Here is a 10,732-nt window from a genome sequence, read left to right on the forward strand (position 1 = left end):
CCTTGAGAAATCTTGTATACAAGGTTAGCAGTACAAAGTATTCTATAGTCACTCTTCACTGCAACTGAAACAAACAAAGAAAGAGACACAACCATGCATAAACAATTCTATATCCAAGTTCCTGTTTTCTTACTTAGGGTGCTATGTTAATTCTCTTGGCAATAATCCATTTTCAGCAGGTTCTCATCAACACAAGCATTTGGTTCCCACTTCCAGGCAACATAAACAGAGCTAGAGATAGTTGTTATCTCTATGGATTGCATCAGGAATAGGGAAAGGGAAAGTGGTGGTGGTGACAGCACTAATCAACTGTTAAACATCAGAAATAAAAAGCCAGACTTCCAAGCACAGTACCTTGGTGTTGAGTAAACTGTTTATGAGACATTTTGAAAAATTTCCCAGCACAGTGTATTAATGTTCAGGTGTTTTCATTATTTTTCATTTAAATGAAGTCTTCTCTGTTGATCTCTTTTCCTGCATCAAACAGGTGGATTTTATCTACATTTTAATAATACTTTTCTTATTCTAGTTATGTCCAGAGGCTAGAGAGACCATCTCATGAGACACTTGTTGAGGAACCAGCACAAAAGGTGCTTTCTGCAGACCAAGATATAAGAACTGTTTGAGTAAGCAGCCCTACACGTCTCCAATCTATCAAGATAAATCTGCCTGAGGAGGAGAAGGTGAAGAGAGAGTGAAGGACATTTTAGCTCAGGACCGGTTGAAATTGATCTATAAAAACCTGTTACCATGATGTACAACTTTGCAGTAAGTTTTCATAAACATCTGTACAAAGACATATTTACTAACACTTACATATTTCCTAACACATTGGAGAGCTCTTTTACATTCACGTATCCATGCAGTGGCCTTCAGTGGGGACTTCACTGGCTGGCTGCAAACTCACAGGGACTGTGTGTGTGCAACTCCACCTGAGCAGAAAGAAGCAGGTATAGAAGGAAGTTATCAGGTCCTTTACAAGATACTATTGATTTTTCCTCTTTTTAGAACACAGAACTAAATTTTCTTGATCTCTAAACACAATTTTGATTACAAAGAACATTTCCTGTCACTCTGCAGGGTGTTGTTTTCTCGAGACTTCACTGCGATCCATGCAGCTGTGCAGGGCCGTGTGTGGGCATGTTACCCCAGACACGTGCAGCAGACACGCTCTGTGCTCCCAGGAACTGTCTGGGCCAACTGGCACTGCTGGGAGAAAGTCTGTGCTTGACACACCGTGGGCAGTGATGAACGCCCAGCTGAGCACCACGCCTCACAAACAGAAGCGCCTCAGGAGGAGCAGCTTCAAAACAAGAGGTATTTCCTCCTGTGCAATGAAACCTGCTCTGCGGTGGCAACCAACCCACAGTTTACGCCCAGAGGTGACCCACACTTGTCACAAGTCAGGAAACTTCCATCAAGGGGCTAAAGGAGTCACTTCTCATAAGCTGGGCTGCTGTCAGTACCAGGGTGTCTGGATACAGGCTGCTCCTTTTATCCAGATTTATCACAGCCAGCAAGAAGAGGGACACAGACAGTCTGTGTCCATGGCATATCTCAAGCAAACACCTGCCACTGTCCCTGCAAAGACAAAGCAGGACTCAGACCAAAGATATCTCCCCCAATCCAGCTATCTGCCAGATGCAAGAGTTTCTGTATAATATCCCTGAGAACACAGCAGGCTGCAAGCTTGTGTTGAATAAGTGCAATGAGAAGAAGGAATGCTGATTCCAGAATATTTGTTTTTTGGAGAATGTTGCATTAATACATGTTGCATTAACACATCGGGGAAAAAAATAGCAGGATGCATCAGGTATGAGAGATGAGATTGTCATTGCCATCAGCTTTATTAACAGAAGCAAGTGTGATGGAGAATAACAGTACTACATCCAGCTTTCTGATGGGATAGCTCAATTCATATAATGGGAGACTAGTAAAAAGGTCTCTGTGGAATTGTTTCCGTCCTCCAGAATTTGCATGCTTGCTGGTGTTCCAACTTTTAGATGCACCAGCACTTTTCAAAGCATTTAATCTCTGAAGCGTAGGTAATGCCTGTGGTTTTTTTCAGTTCATTCACAGGAAATCTTGCACTGAAATATTGTTTGGTTTCATTAGCTATTATTTATACTTCAGTGCTTTTCATCTACTCCTTAGTTGCATGCTTATGAGTTCAGTAAAGCACTTAAAACTCACTATTGTGACCACCGGGGTTTGCTGGACAGTGCTTAGCACAAGGCTACAAACTGGCACAGGGTTGCCCTGCTTGAAACAGTGATGCTGCAAGCGAGCTTATCTTTTCTGCCTTTTTGGAGGAATCCCACGAGGATAGTGCTCAAGTCTCTCAGCGATGGCAGTCCAGCCCACCTCAGACAGGTCTCAGCTGGGGTGAAATTCCTCAGCTGAGCGCGGCGGGATGCCCCGAGGATGCCCGCGCACCCTTCCGCTCCTGCCGCCGCCGCCCCGCAGGAGCGCCCGGGCCGGGCCGGGCCTGGTCCCGCTCGCTCCGCCCGGCCCGGCCGCCAGGGGGCGGCAGCGCTCCGCGGGCCCAGCGCCCCGCGGCCGTCACGGCCTCGCTGCCGGAGCGCCCCGCGGCCCCTCGAGTGTCCGCGGTGTTCGCTCTCCAGGGCCCGGTGCCCGCTGCCCGGGTCCGAGCGCTCGGTGCCTTCCCGTTGGCCGCACGCACCGACCCCGCTGCCCTGGTGCCACAGCTCCCCCGGGCAGGCAGCGCAGCCCCGGGACGCGCCCCCCTTGTGCCCTTCGTGCGGCATTGCCCCCTCCTCAGGGGCTTTCTGCCTGGAACTGCATTCCCCAGCAGCCACAAGCGCTCGAAATCGCAGTCCCACCAGCATTCACCTGCCATACCACACTGGGCTTGTCCAAACTCAGTCAATTACTGCCTGTCACCCCGCTTAACAAGGACAACACGGGCAGAGCCAGCACAGCCTCAACAAGACCCGGCCTGTCCTCACCAGGACAAAGCAGCAGCAATATCCTACAGCCAGGAACAAGGCAGCCAGCCTTCTTTAATGCTCAGCAGAGCACTCACTATCAACCAATCCCACCTGAGGAACAGTGCAGGTGTTTGTGATGAAGGGAGTGCAATTTATTCCACCTGGGAAACTTTCTCTAGCTGATTACGGATCTGTGTATGCAGCACAAGCTACAGCACGAGTGGCAGACACATGCTATGGAGGACATACCACAGCCATCTGCTGAAAGCTGCCAGGCTTTTTGCAGTTTAATCATTGCACATTGACTTTAGGAATACTTCCACCTCTCAGGGCCTCTGGCAGGGGCAGGCAATGCCAATATCCCATGTGGAATAATTAAGGAAAAGTCCAAAGGGTGGGGCTGGGGGTATAAAACTGGATTAGCAGTTCAAACGTAAATCCTCAGCACTGGTTAACTGTCATATAACTCATTCCTGGACGGGAAACTCACCCTGCCTGTTCCTGTCATGCCTGGAGCAAACTTTAGCAATAAAAGATACTGCAATCGGGGTCATCCAGGGAAAAATATCAGGCATTTCTGATACCTGCTGCAGTAGTATCCCGCTCTCCCTCCTCTAGCAGCTGTCAAGTGTCAGCAGTTGACATTTTGATGTTGTTTTTCCCATAGTCTATGGCTAAGGCTCACATGAACACATGCTGAAGAGGAGATACCCTGTTCCCAGGGGTGAAAGAAATGTTTGTGATACATCCAGCAGCACCAGAAGGAGGACAGTGTCCCTGCATCTGAAGGCCTGGCACCTCCTGAGATGCAGCTGTGAGCCCCAGGGAGGAAATGCAAAAGAAGGAATCCTGAAATCTTTGGAAACCAAGACAGAAATCCTCTGGACACTAGAGCTGCTCTAGCTTTACCTCAGCACATCCTGAGCTCACTCCACTGTTCTTCTGGGGAAAGGTTCTGGCCAAGTCCTGGCTAGAGACCAGAGAAGCAGATTCCTCAGGAGCTGCAAATGATTCTCTGGTTTTCTGTAATCAAATCATTGTTTAGATGAAAATAATTTGTCTTCAATGCAGTTATATCCATTCAACTTGCACAGTCCCATGCTGCACAGTACGTATTTTTCTTTCCTTATTCCTCATCATGTAATTCCAAATAATCCATGAAGTTTATATTTTATAGGTAGGAAGACAAGATGGGAAAGGCTTAGGTGGCCGTTTGAACACCAGGAGTCTGTCATCAGTTTTGGGATTAGGTGCTGCATGTGATTGATATCCAGGGATGAGCCCATCACCTGATTAAGCTAGTTTTTTAAAGGTTATACTTGAGTAATTGAGAAAGAGGAGGCGAAGAAGGAGTTGGGGCCAAACCAGTCTCTGGCAACATTGTGTGTTCGCACACCAGTTAGCTCCTGTCTGTGTTCCAGTGCTTTCCAGACTCATTCTATCTCAGCATTCAGGATCCCAGTTAGCATTCATGCTAGCTGGGCTCCTGGAATATCAGGCAGCAAAGGATTCTGTCTGGATTCTCCTCTGTAATATTTTTACTTTTCAGGGAGGCTCTTCAAGTCTTAGAGTTGCTAATCTTTACATGCAAATCCTTTTTCAGAGTTGTTATTCCCAAGGCACACCACCGAGTCAGCAGGCTATTTAAAAAGCAAACTGGCCACAGTGGACAAACAAAGAAATCCCTCAGGACTTGGGTGCCCCCAGTGCCAAGCAGAACCAGACAGTCACTCCCTGTGTCTGTAGTATGCCACTGTTTGTACACCTACAGTTCACCCTGCTTGTAGTGTGGCACTGTGAGCACACGCTCCACTGCTGTCCACAGACTCTTATCTGCAGAGCTGCTGTCTCACCAAGTTACCTTCCCAGTGCAGGTTGGGATAGTTGACTCTCCACCTCAAACCAGAGCTTTGTACTTGTCTAGTGAATTGCATCCTATCATTTTGTTCAGTCCATGTATCCCATTTGCTAAGATCTTATTGGAAATCTAAGCAGGGTGACCTCCAACATATTTTCTACTCTTCTTAGTCCAGGACAGTCTACAGGAGGAAGAAGTTTGATCTGCCTTTCTTCATGTGTATCAGCAGAGAAATTCAAAGTACCTATGGCTGCCAGAGTTGTTACAGCAACCCTCAGACTGAAAGTGGGGGCTCTTAGCCCAGTTTCCCAAAACCTCCACAACCATCTTCATCTAGGTAAAATTAGGAACATAAAACAGTGGTGATAATGTCATGTAACTCTACACCAAAAGCCATAAAATTCTGCTACTTCACCCTTACCTTGCTTTCTTTTCTCAAAGAATCAGGAATAAAATCAATTATCAATTAGAGAAAGCTGAAGTAATTTTCAATACTGGTTGTTCTTGAAGTTTATATCTGAATCCTCTGCAAACATGATCCATTCAAACACAGCTCGGACAAAGGAAAACACACACCTTCCAAAACACACCAAATGCCTGCTGAGTGAATGTGTGAATGTGTGTGTACTGTACAATACTGTCACAAGATTTTAGAAACAAAATGAGGATGCTTTAAAAATGTAGCAGAAGTAGCTAAGAAAAGATTGTCATCTGCTCAGGCTGCAGGGTCCCCTCAGTGTTACCTGCTCAGGATTTCTTTTACACTTGCAACAGAACTTTCTCTCTATTAACACTCCAGACACAAACACCAGGTTAATATGGGACACTTTTACCCACCAAAAGTAACAGTAACCCAGAAGTCTTCAGCTCTTCACTTTAAGTGAGGAGGTAGACATGGAAAGGCAAGAGTATTTTCAGCTCCACTTTTTAGAGGAGACAGGGTAGACAAGTTCTTTAAAGACCTGAAAAGGCAGCAAAACCAGGCAGACAACTAAAGGAGCAAGCAAGGAAATCTAAAAATGTTCCTGGCCAGAAACCTAACAGCTTGTAGGACCTTTTGCTGGGCAGAAACGTAACAACTTGTAGGACATTTCTCCTTAAGGACTCTAAATGTCCTTTACTGGGCCAGCCATGCACACTGCTGCAGCCTATGCACCATGGTGGGGAGGCACTCTGCTCAGAGGGAAATCCTGAAAGATTTTCAGTTGCAAATGGATGTAGACAAAGACAGGAGCACCATCCCCGTAGGAAAAAAAAAAAAAAAAAAAATCCCCAAACCAATAAAATGCTGCTGGCGATGTGTAGGTCTTCACTGGGAAAAGCAGAGAGCAAAAAGAGGAAAAGCAATGCTGGCTTCTGGAGGAGTGCAAAGCTCTCTGCTCAAGTGCTGGTGTCCAAGAGGAAACAAAATATTCACTTTAAAAGCAACTGAGGTATGGATGTAGACAAAGTTGGAAGCAGCAGACAGGGATAGGCACACACCGCATCTTTGAGGTTTTCATCTGTGTGCCATTGATAAGCCTAGAGTAGGGAGCATTGGGTTGAGTGTCCAGGAAGTTTGTTCTTCCTGCTTCTCATCCCAGCAGCATGTGTGCATTCTCAGGGCAACCTCACCAGAGTCTCCGTGCCAGGGTATGCCTCCCCTAACAGGAGTCTATCAGAAACCTCTCCAGGATAAAAATGAATATCTGAGATTCAGCCAGCAAGTATGTAAGGGAGATGCCTCCCAGATCTTTAGACCCCAGGCTATTTTTAACTTTGGTAAACTATTTTTGTTCTCCTAAATTTTGGGACAGCCATCAAAAGGTCAGGCTGCTGTTGCAGCAAGGAGACAGGGTGGATGGCAATGATGCAGAGCACGCACACAAACAGGATAAACAGCGGCATGGGACACTGTGCTCTGCCCAAGAGGCAGCTGCAAACTGACCTTGGATGCGCCCTCGCCATTCCCGGTGCTGCAATTCCCCCCTGTGCTGGCTATGTGGCAATGTGTCCCCAGGGCTCACGCTCACAGCCACGCAGCATCACCGCTCTCCCCACACGGCTGGGGAGCCGCCCGCAGACGCAAGCGGGTGTCGCGGACGTGTGAGGCGCATCTGAGCCGGGCTGACAGCGCGGAGCACGGGACACTGCGGCACTGCCCCCGCCACCTCAGCCGGGCCAGATCTGCCACCAGGAGGTGGCATTCCTGCAGATCCCCGCTCGGCACTCCCACGGTGCTGGCAGCCGGGGATGGGGTTCCGAGGAGGACGGTGCCAGCCTGAAGAGAGGGGCAGGAGATGTAGGCTGCAGATGGGCAGAAGAAGGCACGGAAGGCCTGGAGGAGGAGACAGGCCGGCCGAGATGAGCCGAGCACGCTGCCCCCCGGGGAAGGGAGGCTGCAGCAGTGCAGAGGTGCCGCTGCCCGGCGAGCGCAGGGCGGGGATGGGCGCTCGGCATGCGGCTCCTTGGCACCTGGCCTGCCATATCTGATGTGGGTAGAAGGACACCAGAGAGCACCAGTGCTGAAGAGAGGGTGGCAACACAAAGACTGCTGTGTTCCTCTGGTCCCCATCCCCTTCTCCCCCTCCTCTCCCAATTTATTTACCCGAGTTCAAAAGACAGCCTCACAGTCCCGAGGGGCTGGCTGAAGTGGCCAAGGGGTGGGCTGTGAGGTCATCTTCAATGAGGGCAAAAATCCAGTATCAACAATGCTGCCCATTGTATGGCCCTGTTTAGACAATATCGGCTGGGTTCTTGCTGCTGGCAGCCCGAGGACTGGGAGCAAAGCCTGTTTGGGGTAACAGGAGGGGAGGAGGGTGGGCAGGGTGTGTGGCACAGAGTCAGACTGCAAGGGATGGAGCAAAGTGCAGAGATAAGCACCCTATCCCAGTCAGCAGCAGTTATCAGTCTAATTCTTGATGCTGATAAGATTATCTTGACAGCTTATTCTCTCATCAATGACAGGGAATTTAGCCATCCTGGCCATAGCCTGAAGCCATGGCCATCACCCCAGTTACATTTGCATTCCCTTCTAACCTTGGCAATAAGACAAGAGTGATTTCAGCTACTTTACTGACTCCCTTTAACCCCACGTTTCCCACTCAGCATCAGCAGGGTGGCCAGGTAAGCATCAACTTCTTCTTCCAGCCCTTGCCTTTCCAAAGGCAGCTGGGGGTTTGGCCATTGATACTCTTCTGGGTGCTCCCACCTGAGGAGCCCAGGTAACACATATTGAGCTTAGCCATGCTTGAAGAGTGAGGATGGAGCAGGGGATCTTCAAGAATTTGTGGAAATTTATAGAGCAATAGTTGATGTTTTAAGGTGTGTGTATAGTGGGGAGAACATGACAGAAAGCAAGCAAGTGACCAGGATGCTGCCAGTTCTTGAAAACATGAACAGCACTTTTGGTAAATGCCATGATACCAGGCTCCTCAAGTCACTGTGTCTGGAGCCAGGTGACTAAACAATTCCTAGCTTTCCATTTCAAATATGAAAGCCATTTGCTACCTCTCCTGGACAAGGAAGAGTGTGTGAAAATATAACAAAGAATCATCACCTTCGAAAATAAAGCATGGGGAGAAAACAACATCAAACAAGGATGGTGATCCCACAAGCTGGCATCTGATCCCTGGCACCTGAACTCCTGAAACACACAAGCCCTAAGGACCTGCAGCTGCCATCATCCTTCAAGCAGGCATTAACTCTGAACTCTTGTAGACTGAGCCAGGTCCTGTCCCAACTCATTCTGAAGCCGTGGTCCCCTACCCTATTTCTCTGCAACACATAACTGTGCCCAAAAGTCAGCTTGTCAAAACCAGAGGCACCATTAACCTGAGAGACTGCTGGCAGCAGTGGTGAATGATGGCAGTGTTCATCTGATCTGCAGAGTGGGCTCAACACCTTTGAAGAGCAGATTCTTTATGAGGGTAAGGAGGAGGGAAAGCATTGGTGAAAGGATGGAAAGCCACCCCAGCAGTGCCCTTTGAATGGAGCACCCAGAGCACCCACACCCACAGCATGATTCTCCTACCTCCAGAAAAAGCTCTAAAGCTGGAATTGCTTCAGGCTTCTTCAGAAAATCAATTTTTGCAAGCCTTTATTTTTGGCATAGGGTTAATTTCTTTCCCCAGTTTTCAGCTTATTCCCTCATTACTTGAGTCCCCTCTTCTTGTTTCAACTTCCAGCTGTGAAATGCAAGACAAAGTGGGAGACAGGGAATGTTGTTAAAGAAGATAAATAAACAACATTGAACAAACCTTGCAAAGCCCTTGCAGCAAGCATTTTTGAGTACATGGCTTTTTCAACAGTTTTAGGGGGTAACTGAGGAGATCCAATAAAATTTCCAAGATGTCAACACCAGATGAAATAGATGAAATCCCCTTGCAAAACTTACTGCTAAATGGAAAAGCTTTTTTTTTATTATTTATTTTTTTGAAGGGGAGACTAGGAAGGAATGTGTTATGGTAAAAGAACCTTAGCTTAGTTTTGATGTTTTTATCTGCATTCTGGCACTGTGGTAGCAAAACCAGGGTGGTTAGTGCATCTCAGGACTGGAATGTGACAGTTCTTTCTCTTAAAGGGTCTGCTCACTGATACTCTCTTGTGGTAAACCTCACTGCTGGTTTGTGCCTCGTTGTCCCCAGTCTTAACGAAAAGCTGTGAGACCCTCTGACAAAAAGAATTCTGCAAGAATTTTTCACTAGTGTGAAAGCTGAGCACCAGTGCTTCAGCTGAGTCCTGTATCTGTGGGGAGGTCTTAGGAAGGTGGAAAAAGCCTTGCATTAGACCATGTATTTCTAAAGAAATCCGGTGCTGAAGTTCATGGCCTGTGCTGCCCATGACACGGCTCTGTTCGTTGCTGCCATGCACCATGGCCCTGGCATTGCATCAGCTCTTTTATGAAAGACTGTGACCCTGGGCAGCAGTCACCAGATACAGAAAAATTGAATCAGTTTCCTGAGGACGACGGCTGAAGCCAAATCTTCGTGAAGCAGTTTGGTGTACACCACGAGCAATGTAATTCTGCTGAAGGCTCAGCTGGGAAGTTCTCCCTGGAAGGAGGGAAAAACCTGTCTGGAGAGATACAAACTAGAGTGGAAAAGCCTGATTTAAGCTGTATTTCTGTGTTTATGTAAACATGTCTGTTTTCCCACCTGGGCTGCCCAGTGAACCCCCTTTTGTCTCAAGCCTTTGAGCAGCAGAGCTGAGACAGAAGTCTGCAGCTGGGGCTCAGATGGGCAGGGCTGGATGGTGGGCCAGGGGTGTGCAGGGTGCAGGCCACTGGCATGGCCAACAGCTCTCCACAGGAGGGAGCCTGGCTGGCACAGCATGGCCAAGCCTCTAGCCCACATAGGGCCAAAATGCTTTTCAACAGCAAGGCCAGATCTGCAGCAGTCCAAGCACTGGAAAAGCAAACCACACTGCAGACTCTCCACTTTCTCACCAAGGTGTCAATGCCTGAACCTCGTGGCCACATTCAGGAGCATTAACCTGTTGCAAAGGTGATGAAAATGGCAGCTGGAGAAGTTGGCCAAGCTGTGCAGGGCATTTCTCAGGACTGTCCTTGGCACAGAACACTTGAAACCTGCCAGGTGAGCACAGCCTCAACGATGGTAAAGATCCATCTTTCCCTCTATGCAAAAAAAAAAAAAATAAAATTGTGATGGCCACCCCCCAAGCTAACTGAGCAGGGGAATATGCAGAAAACTTATTCATGTTGTGAGGGAGCAGCCAAATGTGTTCTCAATTTTAGAGGGTAAAAGTCTAGCTGCCCTGTATAATGCCTCATAGTTGTACTCCATGTCTGAGGAAAGAAACCTGTGGAAAAGGAAAGAGCTCTGGTGGGTCTGAGTATCTGCAAAACTGCAAACCTTGAATTCCCCAAAGCTTCACTGTCATCCATCAGTAGCAATTCCAGGTCTGCCCCTGGTTCATGACATTG

The sequence above is a fragment of the Zonotrichia leucophrys genome, chromosome 6 (assembly GCF_028769735.1).
Source record: "Zonotrichia leucophrys gambelii isolate GWCS_2022_RI chromosome 6, RI_Zleu_2.0, whole genome shotgun sequence".
Classification (NCBI taxonomy): domain Eukaryota; kingdom Metazoa; phylum Chordata; class Aves; order Passeriformes; family Passerellidae; genus Zonotrichia; species Zonotrichia leucophrys.